The following is a 15,745-nucleotide window of genomic DNA, read 5'->3' on the forward strand; positions in this document are numbered from 1 at the left end:
CTGCCTGGCACCTTGTTTTTAAAAGGCTAGTGTGTTTCTCCCTCCTGTCCATGATATGCCAGGTTATGTATTAAACTAAATGGGGTTAGCTGGACATTCAGTGCTAATAGCTGGTTTGCTTAGCATTATATTTTGTTACTCCTGACACATTTCAGTTCATTATTTAACTGAAAATGCCCAGAATTGTACAGTTACCCACCACAGTCATTATGCTTTTAATGGCCTACAACACTTTGGCAATCCCCCCTCTTTGTAAACGCATTTCCAGCGTTTGCTTGGGTTACTCCGAGAAGCTCTGACTGGCTGTTGTCTTCCTCCCCTACACAAGTATTTTGTTTTACATTTTTTCCCCCATTCTCTTTTTTTTCCCCGTATGCAGCAGTTCAAAGTTTAGTATTTCAAAGCAGCTTCCTTTTGAAGGGAAGAGAATCTTTGAATTATGCATTGGCTGTTTAGAGCGAGCTAAAGTAGACTGGCTCCAACCAGGGGGAAACTGAGGCTTCAAAAATCAGGCGGTTAATGAAAAGAACCACGTTCTCCCTCTCTCTTACACTCACTCTCTCTCGCTCTCTCTTTCCCCTTCTCTCGCCTTCCTTCGAGCTTAACTAGGCCGGGGGTTGCTGCATCTTTCCTCTTATCACTCGCTTTTCCAGGCAGATCCGGAGGAGCTCGAGACTGTGTTTGTCACACTTTTCATACGTGCACTAACTGAACCGAGGGCATGTGTGCATGTATGTGAATCTAGTGTGCTTCCTCACCTGTGAGTGTGCATCCGCTTTGAGGAAATATCTAATTTTAAGTAGCCACGCTGCTAACTTGACTTCATTTTTCAGAAGGGTAACAGCAGCTCAGCTGTTTATGAACGTAGTAGCTCCCCCACTTTCATTGCTTAGTATTACAGAACATTACATCACTGTTTTTCGATGTTTTTATTTCTTTAATATGTTGGACATTTTAATTTGCTTTAGTAAATTAGCTTGATTCATTTTAGGAATTACAGGTTTATCTAAGGAAGTCCTTGCGTGACATTTAAAGTCTTTTTCTTTTTGTAGTAGAATGGTAATACTTAGCTAATTTTTACCTCATTTTGAGTTCAAAATCATTGAAATCTCTGATAAACATCTTAGCTTTACAGATATAACTTAAATATATATTTGTTACATTTATATATAATGTTTATATACCATCCTAATGAAATAGTAAATGCTTTCAAATAATCACAAGCTATTTTACAAACTAATTTGGGAAACCCCATCATAGTAACAAACATGGCAATAAAATAATGCAATAAAAATGCAATAATAAGCTAAGATGTAACATACAACTCTAATGTATATAATAGATAAATAACTATAAAGAAATCATTATTTGAATGAAAAACCATCAAGTGTAAGCTATGGAAATTCTGGGAATGTAAGTTTACAGTTTTCACTGTAAATTGTGAGATGACTTGTTGACTTTTTTTCACTTCCTGAAACTGTAAAATTGACAGTATATCACTGTAAAATGTGACCCTGGATCACAAAACCATTCTTAAGTAGCATGTGTATATTTGTAGCAATAGGCAAAAATACATTGAATGGGTCAAAATGATCGATTTTTCTTTTATGCCAAAAATCATTAGGATATTAAGTAAACATCATGTTCCATTTAAGATATTTTGTAAATTTCCTTCCATAAATATATTTAAAAAAATAAAAATTAAAAAATAATTTTTGATTAGTAAAATGCATTGTCAAGAACTTCATTTGGACTAATTTAAAGACTTTTTTGCACCCTCAGATTCCAGATTTTCAAATAGTTGTATCTCGGACAAAAAAATTGACCCTTATGACTGGTTTTGTGATCCAGGGTCAAAATTTTCTGTATATAATAAGGGAATACTGTTATCTGTTGATCAGGTTAAAGTTACTACTTTGTAAATCCTGTGGAAGCATGTAGCTTGTTTCCAAATAAGTAGCTTGACTGTACTACTCTTAAACTTGGTCAGTCTAGAAGCTACTCAAGATTTGAAGTAGCTCTTGTGCATAATGCTTTGGTGAAGCATATGTGTGTGCATGTGGATGTTAATATCTCTGAAAGTGGCGATTATTGTTCGCTCTGAGAGGGATGCGCTGTAGAAGCTGGAGGAGAGATGAGGGAAGGATGGGAATGAACTCCAGCTGAGGGTGGAACAGGTCTGTGGGATAGGATTGTTTGATGGCACCTCCAGCTGGTGATGGGGCAGTACTACAACAAAGTATTTCTGTGAAGCTTTTACTGCCTTTTGACATATTTTGGTGGGGTCTTAAGAACCCGTTGCACTCTTTAGTTGAGTGAGTGATTTTTGTGATGTTTGGTTCTGATACTTGCATGCAGTCGGAATACAATAAAATAATCGGGCAGTGTTTATGGTTTTGAATTATAAAACAAGTGACATTTTATGATTGTGAGATTGCAGTCTGAAATGAATGTGATTGAGACAAAACTGAATGTGATGGATGATGTGAAATCATATTAAAACAATGAACAGGCAAAACAATGTATTGCAGTGTTGTTGCTGCATGTCTGATTTGCAAATGTATGACTAATGAACTGAGTCAACCAAATTAATCTCATGAGCAATTGAAGTTGGCTTAATTACTGACTCACTCAACAATTCTTAACTCACTCACTGAACTGTGCTGCCTTACTGAAGCAAGTTATTTTGCTTCTTAAAAGCAAAGTATATATTAATGAATCCTCCAAAAAGATTCACAAATTAATCTCATAAATTATTACAATTGGCGTAATAATTCACTCAATTATAGAATCATTCAGAACTGTTCTTGACTCACTCATTGAACTGTACTGCCTTACTGAAGCAAGTTATTGTGTTCCTTCTAAGCAAGGCATATGTATATATTAATAAATCGACCAAAAAGATTCAGAAATTACTCTTCTGATTAATAGAAACTAGCTTAATGACTCGCTTAAGTACTGAATCGTTCAGAACCGTTCTTGACTCACTTGATTAACTCATCTTACTGGAGCAAGTTGTTTTACATATATTAATTAAATGATCAAAAATATTCAAAAAATTAATCAATTATTGTAATTAGCTTAATGACTCTTACTGAACTGTTCAGCACATTTCATGACTTAATGAACTGCACTGATTTACTGGAGCAAGTTATTTTGTTTCTTAAAAGAAATGTATATGTACAAATTAATTAACTGATCAAAAAGATTCACAAATTACTCTCTTGATTAATAGGAACTAGCTAAATGACTCACTTAAGTACTGAATCTTTTAGAACAATTCTTCACTCACTTACGTACTCACCGAACTGCACTGCTTTACTGAGTTATTTTGTTCCTTAAAAGCAAGGTTCATGAGTCAACCAAAAAGATTCGCAAATTAGGCTGTATAAGTAATTATAAGTAATTAAAATTGGCATAATAACTCACTCAATTACTGAATCGTTCAGAACAGTTCTTGACTCACTCATTGAACTGCACTGCCATACTGAAGCAAGTTATTTTGTTCCTTAAAAAGCAATGTATATTAATGAATTGATCAGAAATATTCACATATTAATTTCATGAGTTGTAGAAATTGGCTTAATGTATCGCTCAATTACTGAATCGTTCAGAGTGGTTCTTGACTCACTCACTGAAATGCACGCACTTACTGGAGCAAGGCATATGTATATATTAATGAATCAGATTCACAAATTAATATTGTGACTGAGTCACTGGAATTGCCTTAATGACTCGCTCAATTACTGAATCGTTTAGAACAGTTCCTGACTCACTCGTTGAACTGCACTGCCTTACTGAAGCAAGTTATTTTGTTCCTTATAAGCAAGGCATATGTATATGTTAAGAAATCGACCAAAAAGATTCACAAAATACTCTCTTGATTATAGTAACTAGCTTAATGAATCACTTAAGTACTAAATCATTCAGAACCATTCTTGACTCACTCGATTAACTGCACTTACTGGAGCAAGTTGTTTTTATATATATTAATTAAATGATCAAAAATATTCAAAAAATTAAAAAATTATTGGAATTAGCTTAATGACTCTTACTGAACTGTTCAGAACATTTCTTGACTCACTCACTAAACTGCGCTGCCTTACTAAAACAAGTTATTTTGTTTCTTGAAAGTGAGGTATATATTAATGAATCAACCAAAAAGATTCACAAATAATTAATCGCATAAGTTATTACAATTGGCATACTAATTCACTCAATTATAGAATCATTCAGAACTGTTCTTGGCTCACTGCTTGAACTGTACTGCCTTACTGAAGCAAGTTATTTTTTTTCCTTCTAAGCAAGACATATGTATATAGCAGTGGCGGCTACTGGTCTGTCAAATAGGGGAAGCTCATTTTCGGTCTACATCATAAAATTGTCTATTTATTTAAAAGTAAATTCTGCCCTATGTTCCTTTTCAAGAAAATGGTCTGTGACCCTGTCGTACCAACTAGGCGTCTTTTCCAGTGACTTTTCGTGTGCAGTTTCATATGAATGAATGATCTAAAAAAAAATATTAAACTCTGTAAAAGTGAAACAAGGAATGTGGTGTGTAATTGTGTGAAATGTAGGCCTATGATGAAAATCAAGCAATTTCGCCAAGCAAATATAAAGAAATAGGTTGCAGCAGTTTTTATTTCGACTGAACTTGAGAAATCCACGATGGGACTGAGCGGCCGCAGAGAGCGCAAACGAATAGCTTCAGCGATTCCTTATAGGACAAAATCGCTGTCAGTCAAAAGGAGATGCAATCTTTCGACAGACCCTCCAATCATCACGCAGAAGCTCAGCGTCCAGGCCAGCCCACTCCTCATTCACCCCCAGAGACGCTGAGCGTCCGTGGGCGGGACATAATCGCAGCGTTTATCCAATGACCGTCTAGTTTCAAAGCACTGAAAAAAAACGTTCAAAGCAGCCCCATTGAAGTCAATGGACGCTGGGCTTCAATGGGGAAATGCACTGTGACGCTACGGGAATGTATGAGAAGAAAATCAAGTCAGCCGACCTGCTATATCTAACTGATTCTGAACGAATTCGTCTTTGAGATGAACGTTTTCTAACGCATTTTTAGTCAATAAAATGTTAATACAATAGTACGTAATTTGATCATTAATTTTGTGACATTATAGGGAAGCTGAGCTTCCCTTGCAGTCTTAAAGAAATCGCCACTGGTATATAGCTTAATGACTCACTTAAGTACTGAATCGTTCAGACCTGTTCTTGACTCACTTGATTAACTGTGTCTTACTGGAGCAAGTTTTTTTTGTATACATTAATTAAATTATCAAAAAGATTCACAAATTAATAAATTATTGGAATTAGCTTAATGACTCTTAAGCCCGGGACACACCAACTCGACGCCAACCAATTAGCGCCGACGAAAGCCGACCATCTTGTCGCCTCTAGTCGGCTGCGTCTGCGGGCAACTGGGCAATTAAACTGAGCTCGAACACACCGAACCAACGCACTTCATCAACGCCGACCAACTGCCCAACGAGGCCAGACGGCCGGTCGTCGACTTGGTGTGTCCCGGCCTTTACTGAACTGTTCAGAACATTTCTTGACTCAATGAACTGCACTGATTTACTGGAGCAAGTTATGTTGTTTCTTAAAAGAAATGTATATGTATAAATTAATGAACTGATCAAAAAGATTCACAAATTACTCTTGATTAATAGGAACTAATTAATTAGAACAATTCTTAACTCACTCACTGAACTGCACTGCTTTACTGAGTTATTTTGTTCCTTCAAAAAGTCAACCAAAAAGATTCGCAAATTAAGCTCATAAGTAATTAAAATCGGCATAATAGCTCACTCAAATCATTCAGAACAGTTATTGACTTACTCATTGAACTGCACTGCCTTTGAATTGATCAGAAATATTCACATATTAATCTCATAGGAATTGGCTTAAAGACTCGCTCAATTACTGAATCGTTCAGAGTGGTTCTTGACTCACTCACTGAACTGCATGCACTTACTGGAGCAAGTTATTTGGTTTCTTACAAGCATAGCTTATATCGATGATATTAATGAATCAGATTCACAAAATTAATATCATCAGTCACTAGAATTGCCTTAATGACTCGCATCACAATCAGTCACAAGATATGAGAGAAACAGCAGTGGTTACGGTAAATTTTTGAGAAACACTGTCGAAAGTGGATCGGACCAAGTACCAAAACACACTTCAAGCCAATCACCAGCTTGGGGCATGTCCACTCATGATGGGGGAGGTGCCTGTGTTCCATAACATATTGGTGAATTTAGGGGTGGGGCTATCAAAATAGGGGTGTGATCCATTTCGCTAAGGGATTGTTTATTTGGTCATTTCAAATATCAACAACATTTGTCAGAAATTGTATACTGCAACTTTAATGATGTCAAAACGGGTGCCATGTGTCTAAAGCCACCATTTTTTTTTAATTGAAAACAAGCAAGAATGAGATTTGAGAGTGATTATCAGTGAACATTGTTTACATTTTGGTCTGTTTCTCATTTTAGGAGACTTTAGACTTCAGAAGATGATTATATGCTGTTTTTTGTCCTTTTTTGAAGTTTGCAAGTATATCCACTTTTGTGTTGCACAGGAGAAGAAAAAAGCCAAGCATTTTTGCAATGACATGAAGGTGAGTAAACAATGACACATTTGTAGTTTTTTTTTTGTATCTCACTGGGTTCCTCAGGAGTTGTCACCATTATGAACTGCCTCACCCAGTATTTCTCCTCTAGGATTCCACAGCCCTGAAATCCAATGAATCGAAACCTCAAACAAAGTGAGACAGACTGAGAGAAAATGAGAGGGAGAACGAGACCAATCCCATTTTCTTCCACTCGTGTACCGCGTTTGGTCATCGATTGCCACCGCAGGTGAGTAGTTAGCATCTGCGTCTCGAGTTCGCAGCGAAGGGCCGATGACTGATCTGAGCAACACATTTAGAACTGAAACGATTTTTTTTTTCCGTCAAATTATTGATCTGCACTTTTTTCCTTCACTCAAACCGACCCAGCAAGAAAAACCTCCGATTAATAATAAGTGTGGATAATGAAGCATGAACCTGAAAAGAGGATTCAGGAAGATGGTGGGAGTTGGAAGAGGGAAAAATGGGGGAAAGAAAGAGGAAAAAGACCCCCTGCCAGGCTTCAGCGGCTTCCTGGCTGATCTTTCCCATAGATATCACACATTAACCCCGAGATGTAAACGCCTCTCCCTGCTAAAATAGACCCCTAGTCGTTCTGCCGAGGAGGGAGATCATTATGCTTTAGGACCTGCTCAGTAACAGAGAATAATTAATGTGCCCCGCTCCCCAACCCCCAGCCTATCATTCACAGCCTTTTGAAGTCTGTTTATTAATGATAAAGACATAACCCAGTTTGAGAGACTGTTGGCGTGTGCTTTGAAGGTTATGTTTCACTATTGGTGATTAAACCGAATCAGTGTGATGGGGTGACTTCATGTAGTTTTGTATTTTGGAGAACCTATTTTATGAGGCTTGTTAGATTTGTCAATCTGGTGGACATGGTCGTTAAAAATTACTTACAGTGCATTTCATCAGTTCATCATTAATATATAGCTTGGTTTTAAGGAACAAAATAATTTGCTTCAGTACGGCAGTGCAGTTCAACTGGTGAGTCAAGAACTGTTCTGAACGATGAACGATTCACTACTTAAATGAGTCATTAAGCTAGTTCCTATAAACCATGAGGTTAATTAGTGAATCTTTTTGATCAGTTCAATTATTTATATATATATATATATATATATATATATATATATATATATTTTTTTTTTTTTTTTTTTTTTTTTTCAACGAGTGAGTCAAGAACTGTTCTGAACGATTCACTACCTAAAGTAGGCATTAAGCCAGTTCCTATAAATCATGAGATTAATTTGTGAATCTTTTTGGTCGATTTCACAAAAAATTAATAAATAAATAAATATATAGATCAAAAAGATTCACAAATTAATCTTATATCTATATATAAATATATCTATATAGATATAGATAGATATAGATATATATGTGTGTGTGTGTGTGTGTGTGTGTGTATATATATATATGTATATGTATATGTATGTGTGTGTGTGTGTGTGTGTGTGTATATATATATATAGATAGATAGATAGATAGAGAGAGAGAGAGAGAGAGAGAGAGAGAGAGAGAGAGAGAACAAGAGGCATCATTGTGGAAAAAAATATTACTCATCTTTTATTTACATTTGAACAAAAAGTTTCATGTCCAAAATTATTCATAACCTTCTCAATAATCAATAGAAAAGCCTTTTTTCGGCTATTACAGCAATCAAACGGGGGAGGGTCTATTTGCCATCACCCTGATCTTTAGCTCCCTCCACAGATTCTCAATTGGATTTAATGCAGGACTCTGGCTGGGCCACTGCAAAACATTAATGTTTTTGTCTGCTAACCATTTCTTCACCACTTTTGCGGTGTGTTTTGGGTCATTGTCAGGCCAAGTTTCTCTGCAGGCTGCCTGATGTTGTTGTTGAGAATTTTGATGTATTGCTCTTTTCATGGTGTCGTTTACTGTGATTAGGTTTCCTGGTCCACCGGCTAAAAACAAAACAAAAAAAACATTAGGTTCCCACCACCATGTTTGACAGTGGGGATGGTGCTCTTGGGGTTGAAGGCTTCTCCTTATTTACGCCAAATGAAGGCTACATCATTGTGGCCAAACAATTCGATTTTTGTTTCATGTGACCATAAAACAGAAGACCAGAAGTCGTCTTCTTTGTCCAGATGAGCATTTGCAAAGGCCAAGCAGGCTTTTGTGTGCCTTATCTGGAGAAGTGGTGTCCTCCTTGGTCTGCGTCCGAGGAACCCAGCGGTGTGCAGTGTCCGTTGGACTGTCTGCCTTGAGATGATATTTGGAATGGTTTAGAACTTTGGATTTTCCCATAGACTGTGACAGTTTGCAAAGGGTATGAATAATTTTGGACATGCCACTTTTTGTTAAAATGTAAATAAAAGCTGAGAAATATTTTTTTCCACAATGATGCCTCTTGTACATCGTCTTATTATCTTTTGGGAGAAGCCTGTGTCATTTCCGGTCAAGAGAACTTGCTGGTTGAATAAAATTAACTTTAAGTCAGAATTTGCCATGGGGTGTGAATAATTTCGGGCTTGACTGTATGTACACCTTGCTTTTAAAGAACAAAATCACTTGCTTCAGTAAGGCAGGGCAGTTCAACAAGTGAGTCAAGAACTTTTCTGAACAATTCACTACTTAAATGAGTCATTAAGCCAGTTCGAGTAAATCATAAGATTACTTTGTGAATCTTTTTGATCAGTTCATAATATATACTTTGCTTTTAGGCAGTGCAGTTCAACGAGTGAGTGAATGAGTGAGTCATTATACCAATTTCAACAACTTATGGGATTACTTTGTGAATAGTTTTGTCATTATCTTCTAAAGAGACATGCAATGAAATGTGTCGCTATGAACAAAGCTGTTTTTGACCAGGTATAAAGGGTGTTGTTTTACACACCCATTGAGGAATTTTAACCAAAGTATTTTGCAGACATTACATGAATACCCTAAAGAATCATACCAACTTGTGGAAAATGGGCATCCGATATCCCCTTTAAACATTTTGAAGGAAGGAATTAATATGGGCGATGACAACATTTTTATTAGCAGTTTCACCATACCACATTCCTTCCATACCCATGACACACACACCCATGGCTGTTTAAATTATAAATGATGGTATCGTTTTCATATTTCCGTTTCAAGAACGTTATATGTTTAAAGACTCCTAAAGACCATGAAATCAAAAACAGTTGCTGTTTGCTCTGCCTTGCTACTATACTACACAAGTTTGCAACTTGGCATTTTAATTTAGCACTGACGGTCAATTTAATTATTGGCTTATTTCAGTTAAAACCAATTTGACAGAACATATCATACTTGTCATATCACTCACTGACATGTCAAATGCGAAATTAAAGCATTGTGTAAATGGATTTAAATAATATCAAAAGTGTCGCAGGGAAGAATTTAAAGTAATGAATTGACTTTTCTGACTTTCCGGTTTATGTCAACAAGAAATACAGAATGCTCCTTAATTAAATTCATGTCAGAATGGCTCCCGCAGCAATTAATTAAATTGCCAGAGCTCAATAACTGACAGTCAAACATTTTGAAATGGACAAAATAGACACAGTTACAAATATAATCAGTGTTGCTGTCATCTCACGATGGTAAAATCTGAATTGTAAGATCCTAGAATCACCGTTTCTCCATGATAACCCTCATCTTCTCAACACTTGTAGTTTCAGGGCCACCGATCCGCCACGGCACAGTCACTGTTTAACAGGCAAATGGCCGTGCACGTCTGCCGGGCAGAAAGGTCAGGGTTATTGAATATCTCACTTCCTGCCCTTTCCCCACGCCACTGCACAGCCAACAAGATGGAAACATTAAAGAAGATTTCAGCGCTCTGACAGGCACGGGTCACGTCACTCGAGAGCGGCTGCCAATTTTCCATTTCAAGAAATCCTCAGTGCCTTCATTTGTCTTTGAGGGTGTGAAAGCAGCCTATGTGATGATGTGCGTCCCAAGACGAGGCTGAGTCTTCAAACCGGGAGGTGTGTTGACATGTTTGGCCAGGTGGATGGAAATGAGTGTTTGGATCTGGGATGAATTTGTTACTTTACTGCAGTGCTGCAAGACAGGGTTTAAATTATGAGCAGTCGAGAGGGCTTGATATTGATGATTTTAAAAGGAATATTTAAACCGAAAATCAAAGGTTACAATTAAATAAGTAGTTATACAGTAAAATAAAGTTAAAGGGTTAGTTTATCCAAAAATGTAAAATTTGTATACATCAGCATCATTATTCCAGTGTTCAGATATATGCTTAAAGTATTTTTTTCTCTTTTTTTTTTGTTTTTCTCTGAATTACATAATACAAAGTAACAATTCTGACTTTTTTTTTTCTCAGAATTTTCAGATAAACACTCATTTCTGATTTTTTTTCTTACAATTATAAGTTTACATCTCGTAATTCTGACTTTTTTTCTTAGAATTGCGTAATAGAAACTAGCAATTCTTACTTTTTTCTCAGTATGTGTAGTACATTTTTTTCAAAGAATATTTTTTTCCTCAATTCTGACTTTATTTCTCAGAATTGAGACTATATTTTTCATAATTCTGAGCCTTTTCTAGCCATTTAGTTTATATCTCACGATACTGACTTTATTTCCCAGAATTGCAATCTTATTTTTTTTTTTTAATTCTGAGTCTTTTCTCACAATTTAGTTTATATCTCACGATTCTTTCTTATTTCACCTTATTTCTCAGAATTACGACTTTATTTTTCAGAATTCTCACAATTTATAGATTATATCTCATGATTCATGCCCTTATTTCTCAGACTTGCAACTTTTATTTCTTAGAATTAAAAAAAATTTCTCGCAATTTACAGTTAACATTTCTTGATTCTGACTTAACTTCTCAGAATTGCAACTTTATTTCTCAGAATTCAGAATTTTTCTCGCAATTGTTTAAATTTCACAATTCTGACTTTATAACTCACAACTTCAATTTTATATCTCCCAATTCTGACCTTTTTCTGGCAATTTAGTTTGTCTTGTGATTCTGACTTTACTCAGAATTCTAAAAAAATGGAATTTAGAAATACTTCCTCGTAATTTAGTTTAAACCTTGCAATTTTGACTTTTTTTTTCTCAGAATTTCTTTATTTTTCAGCATTCTATGACTTTTCTCACGATTCTGACTTAATTTCTCAGAATAGTGACTTAATTTCTCAGAATTGCAACCTTTTTTTTTAGAATTCTGAGTTTTTTTCTCGCAATTTGAAGTTCATATCTCCTGATTCTGACTTTATTTCTCAGACTTGCAACTTTTTTTCTTACACTTTGATTTCTTAAAACTCGGTTCTGACTTAATTTCTCAGAATTTTAGTTTAGAATTTATCTCTCACGATTCTGCTTGTTTTTCGGAATTGCGCCCTAGAGTTCTGAGTCTTTTCTCGCAATTTAGAGTTTATATCACGCAATTATGACCTAGTTTCTCAGAATTCTGAGTTTTTCGCACAATTCTGACTTTATAACTCACAACTGCAAGCTTATTATATCATGCAATTCTGAGAAAAAAAGTCATTTCTTTTTCAGTGGCAGAAACAGGCTTTCATAGAAAACTTCTGTGATATTTCACTTTTTTTAAAGGTTTGATTTATGCTTTGATAAATATTACAATTAAAAGAACAGCATTTACTTTAAATAACAATATTCAGTAGAGCATCACAATATACTGACATTTAGCACATATACTATGATTTAGCTAATGATATGTCTATGGATATGTTAATATTCTTCCCCAAGCACTTTTTTTTCTCATAAATCCTTGTGTAATTTAAAAAGAAAAGTTGAATCATTTTGTGTTACTCTAAGCCATAAATTTATCAATACTACATTGCTATACATTACAGTGAAATTATCTGTTCTTCTAATTAACCTTTAACCTCCATATTTAATTTTAAACGCTGTAAATACCTCCGTTTAGTTCAATAAAACCGCCATCAAAACCTCGTTCATAGACTAACTAGCATTCATTTGTTGCTTTTCTGTAGATGAATGAGAATCTAATCATGCATTTTTCCTTTAAAGAGAGCAAAGCGAGGTCTGTGGATCCATAAATGTGTTTTATTCAAATTCAGATCGTATGAAGTGCTAGTTAGATATGAGGACAGACTAAAAAAGAGCGTTTGCTAATGAGACTGGTCTCATTTAGGTGGCTCTCATAGTTAGCACTTCACAACAGTGTTTGTTTCACTCTTGAGTGTCAATTAGACGGCGCGGGGAGAACTTCTGAAAAGCAGTAATTTTCTCTCCTGGATTAGCTGATAAGGAACTTTTCACAATGGCTACACTTAGCCGTTTATAGTCTAATTCGGAAATATAGTCAAACAATTGCGGCGATAAGGGTTTTTCATGTTTTTCCATCAAAGCTTTTTCATTTAAACTAATCTTCAAAGCGTATTCCTGTTTATTCGTGTTATTTGAGTTGTGACACAGAGAGCTTTGGTTTGTTCGGCTTAAACAGCCAATCATAAGGTTGGTTGGGTTTCTGATTACGATTTGGTTGTATTGCAGCTATTTTTTCACCTTTAGTTGTGTTGTGCTTCTTCATTTCTGCAATTCATCATGGGTTGTAATTGGTCATATCATGTGTAATAATAATTTTTCATCATGTGTCTTCAGAGATGTGATCCCAGCCAGGCCAGTTTTCCATGTGTTCAGCTGTCTTCTGGTGAGAATGCTTTGTTGTCTCCATCTCCTCAATGGGTGTTTTGACCCTAGTGTGACTCCTATCCAGATCTCAGCAGCCTTCAAACCCTAGACAATGTGGGCGAGCTGAGCACTGACCCAAGACCAATGGTACCTGCATGTATCTAATAAGGCCTATTGGGGGTTTACTGCAAAACCCTACAATGAACCTGAGATGTACAAATGGAAAAGTCTGAGCAGGAGTCCTTGCACAACCTTGCTGGAATTAAAAATGATGCAATGATTTGACATTTCTAAGGTTAGGATGAGTTTGGAACCTCATATATAGAGTAATGTAAATATGTATAGACACAAATGTATGCAAAAAATCTATCATCTATCTGGTTATTTTGATCTATCTATTGTTCTATATATCGTTCTATCTATCATTCTATCGTTTTATCTCAAGATCTATCATCTATCTATCTATCTATCTATCTATCTATCTATCTATCTATCTATCTATCTATCTATCTATCTATCTATCTATCTATCAGGTTATGTTGATCTATCTATTGTTGTATATATCGTTGTCTCGTTCTGTCCATTATTCTCTCGTTCTTAAGATCTATCTGTCTTTCTATCTTTGTATCTATCTATCTGGTTATGTTGATCTATCTATCGTTCTGTCTATCATTCTATCGTTCTTTCTCAAGATCTATCTATATGTCAGATTATTTTTATCAGTCATCTATCTGTCTATCTATCGTTCTATCATTTTATCTATCAGGTTATTCTATTGTTCTTTCTCAAGGTCTATCTATCAGGTTATTTTGATCTATTTATTGTTCTATATATCGTTCTATCTGTCTATATATCTATCATTCTATATATTGTTCTATCTATCATTCTATAACTTTATCTCAAGATCTATCTATATGTCAGAGTATTTTGATCTATCTATCTGTCAGGTTATGTTTATCTATCTATTGTTATATATCATTCTCTCTTTCGATCTATTATTCTATCATTCGTTCTTATGATCTATCTATATGTCCGATTATTTTGATCTTTCTATCAGGTTATGTTGATCTATCTATCGTTCTATATATCGTTCTATCTATCATTCTTAAGATCTATCTGTATGTCAGATTATTTTGATCTGTCTGTCTCAAGTTATTTTCTATCTATTTATCTTCTGTCTATCATTCTATTGTTTTATGTATCTTGTTCTATCTATAGTTCTATCTTAAGTTATTTTGATCTATCTACGTTCTATCGTTCTATTGTTTTATGTATCTATCATTCTATCTATAGTCTATCTATCTCAAGTTATTTTGTTCTGTCGATCGTTCTGTCTATCTATCTATTGTTCTATTCATCTATCATATCTATTGTTCTATCTCAAGTTATTTTTTTCTGTCTATCGTGTCTGTTGTTCCATCTATATATCTATCATCTGTCTATCGTTTTATCTGTCGTTTTATTGTTCTATTTTCCTATCATATACGTTTTTAGATAATAAATAATAGATGTATTATTCATGTCAGATTTACAAAGAAATTGCTCCAGATGTCTCGATTTGCAGTAGCCAAATGTTTTAGCAAGAATAAACTTTATTTGATTGATTGAATTGGTAATCTCAGATTAAAATTGATAATTGGTGTGACTAATGTTACTGATATGTTCAATCTAGTATATATTCATCTTTGACCTCTTTGGTAATAATGCAGAAACCTTTAATAATCCACTTGCTTTGTATCAAACGCTCCCTAAAGTCTTTAGTTAGTCTTTAGCCTCAAGAACAACTGAGTTAGAAGGGTCATCGTTCCTTTGAAAACCTCTATCCATTTTCATCCCTCACCATTTCAGGAGACGCGGTCGCAGACACTTACTTTAACCACCTGTGTTGCTAACCGCTGGCCCGTACTTAATAGAGGTGACAAAAGAGAGAGAGGTCAGAAAAAACGGAAGGAGAAAATGAGAGGGAAGGAAGAATTTGCGGCAGAAAGTTATTTGGGCATTCACCTCTAAGCACTCCGGGCTCTTCCGTGTCTTTCCCATTTCTGCGTTTCATATTCCACATGCCTCTCAAACACGCACAAGAGCCCCAGAATCATAAGTTAACAGTTGCCATGGCACTGAGCTTGAGTTTCGGGTCTTTTCCCACAGGCACAATGATAATTCTCACAGTGAAAATGGATGAATTGCTTGTCCGGCTGCTGTTTGGATGTACTGGATGCATGATAAATCCCTAGCACAGTGGTGTAAGCTGTACGGATTGCTGTGGCATTTGAGGTGCCGCTCATCCTGGATTTGTGGTCACTACACAGGGAGTGGACGGCACCAGACCTCTCTGCCGTGAGAAGTGGATTTGCAACACCTCGCAACCACACTGTCAAATTCACAAGCTTTTGTCATTGGAAAATGTTTTTCACTTAATATGTGTGAGCTCCTTGGGTGGTGTAAAAGCTCTCCACTCTGT

This window comes from Garra rufa, chromosome 18 (assembly GCF_049309525.1).
Source record: "Garra rufa chromosome 18, GarRuf1.0, whole genome shotgun sequence".
Lineage (NCBI taxonomy): Eukaryota > Metazoa > Chordata > Actinopteri > Cypriniformes > Cyprinidae > Garra > Garra rufa.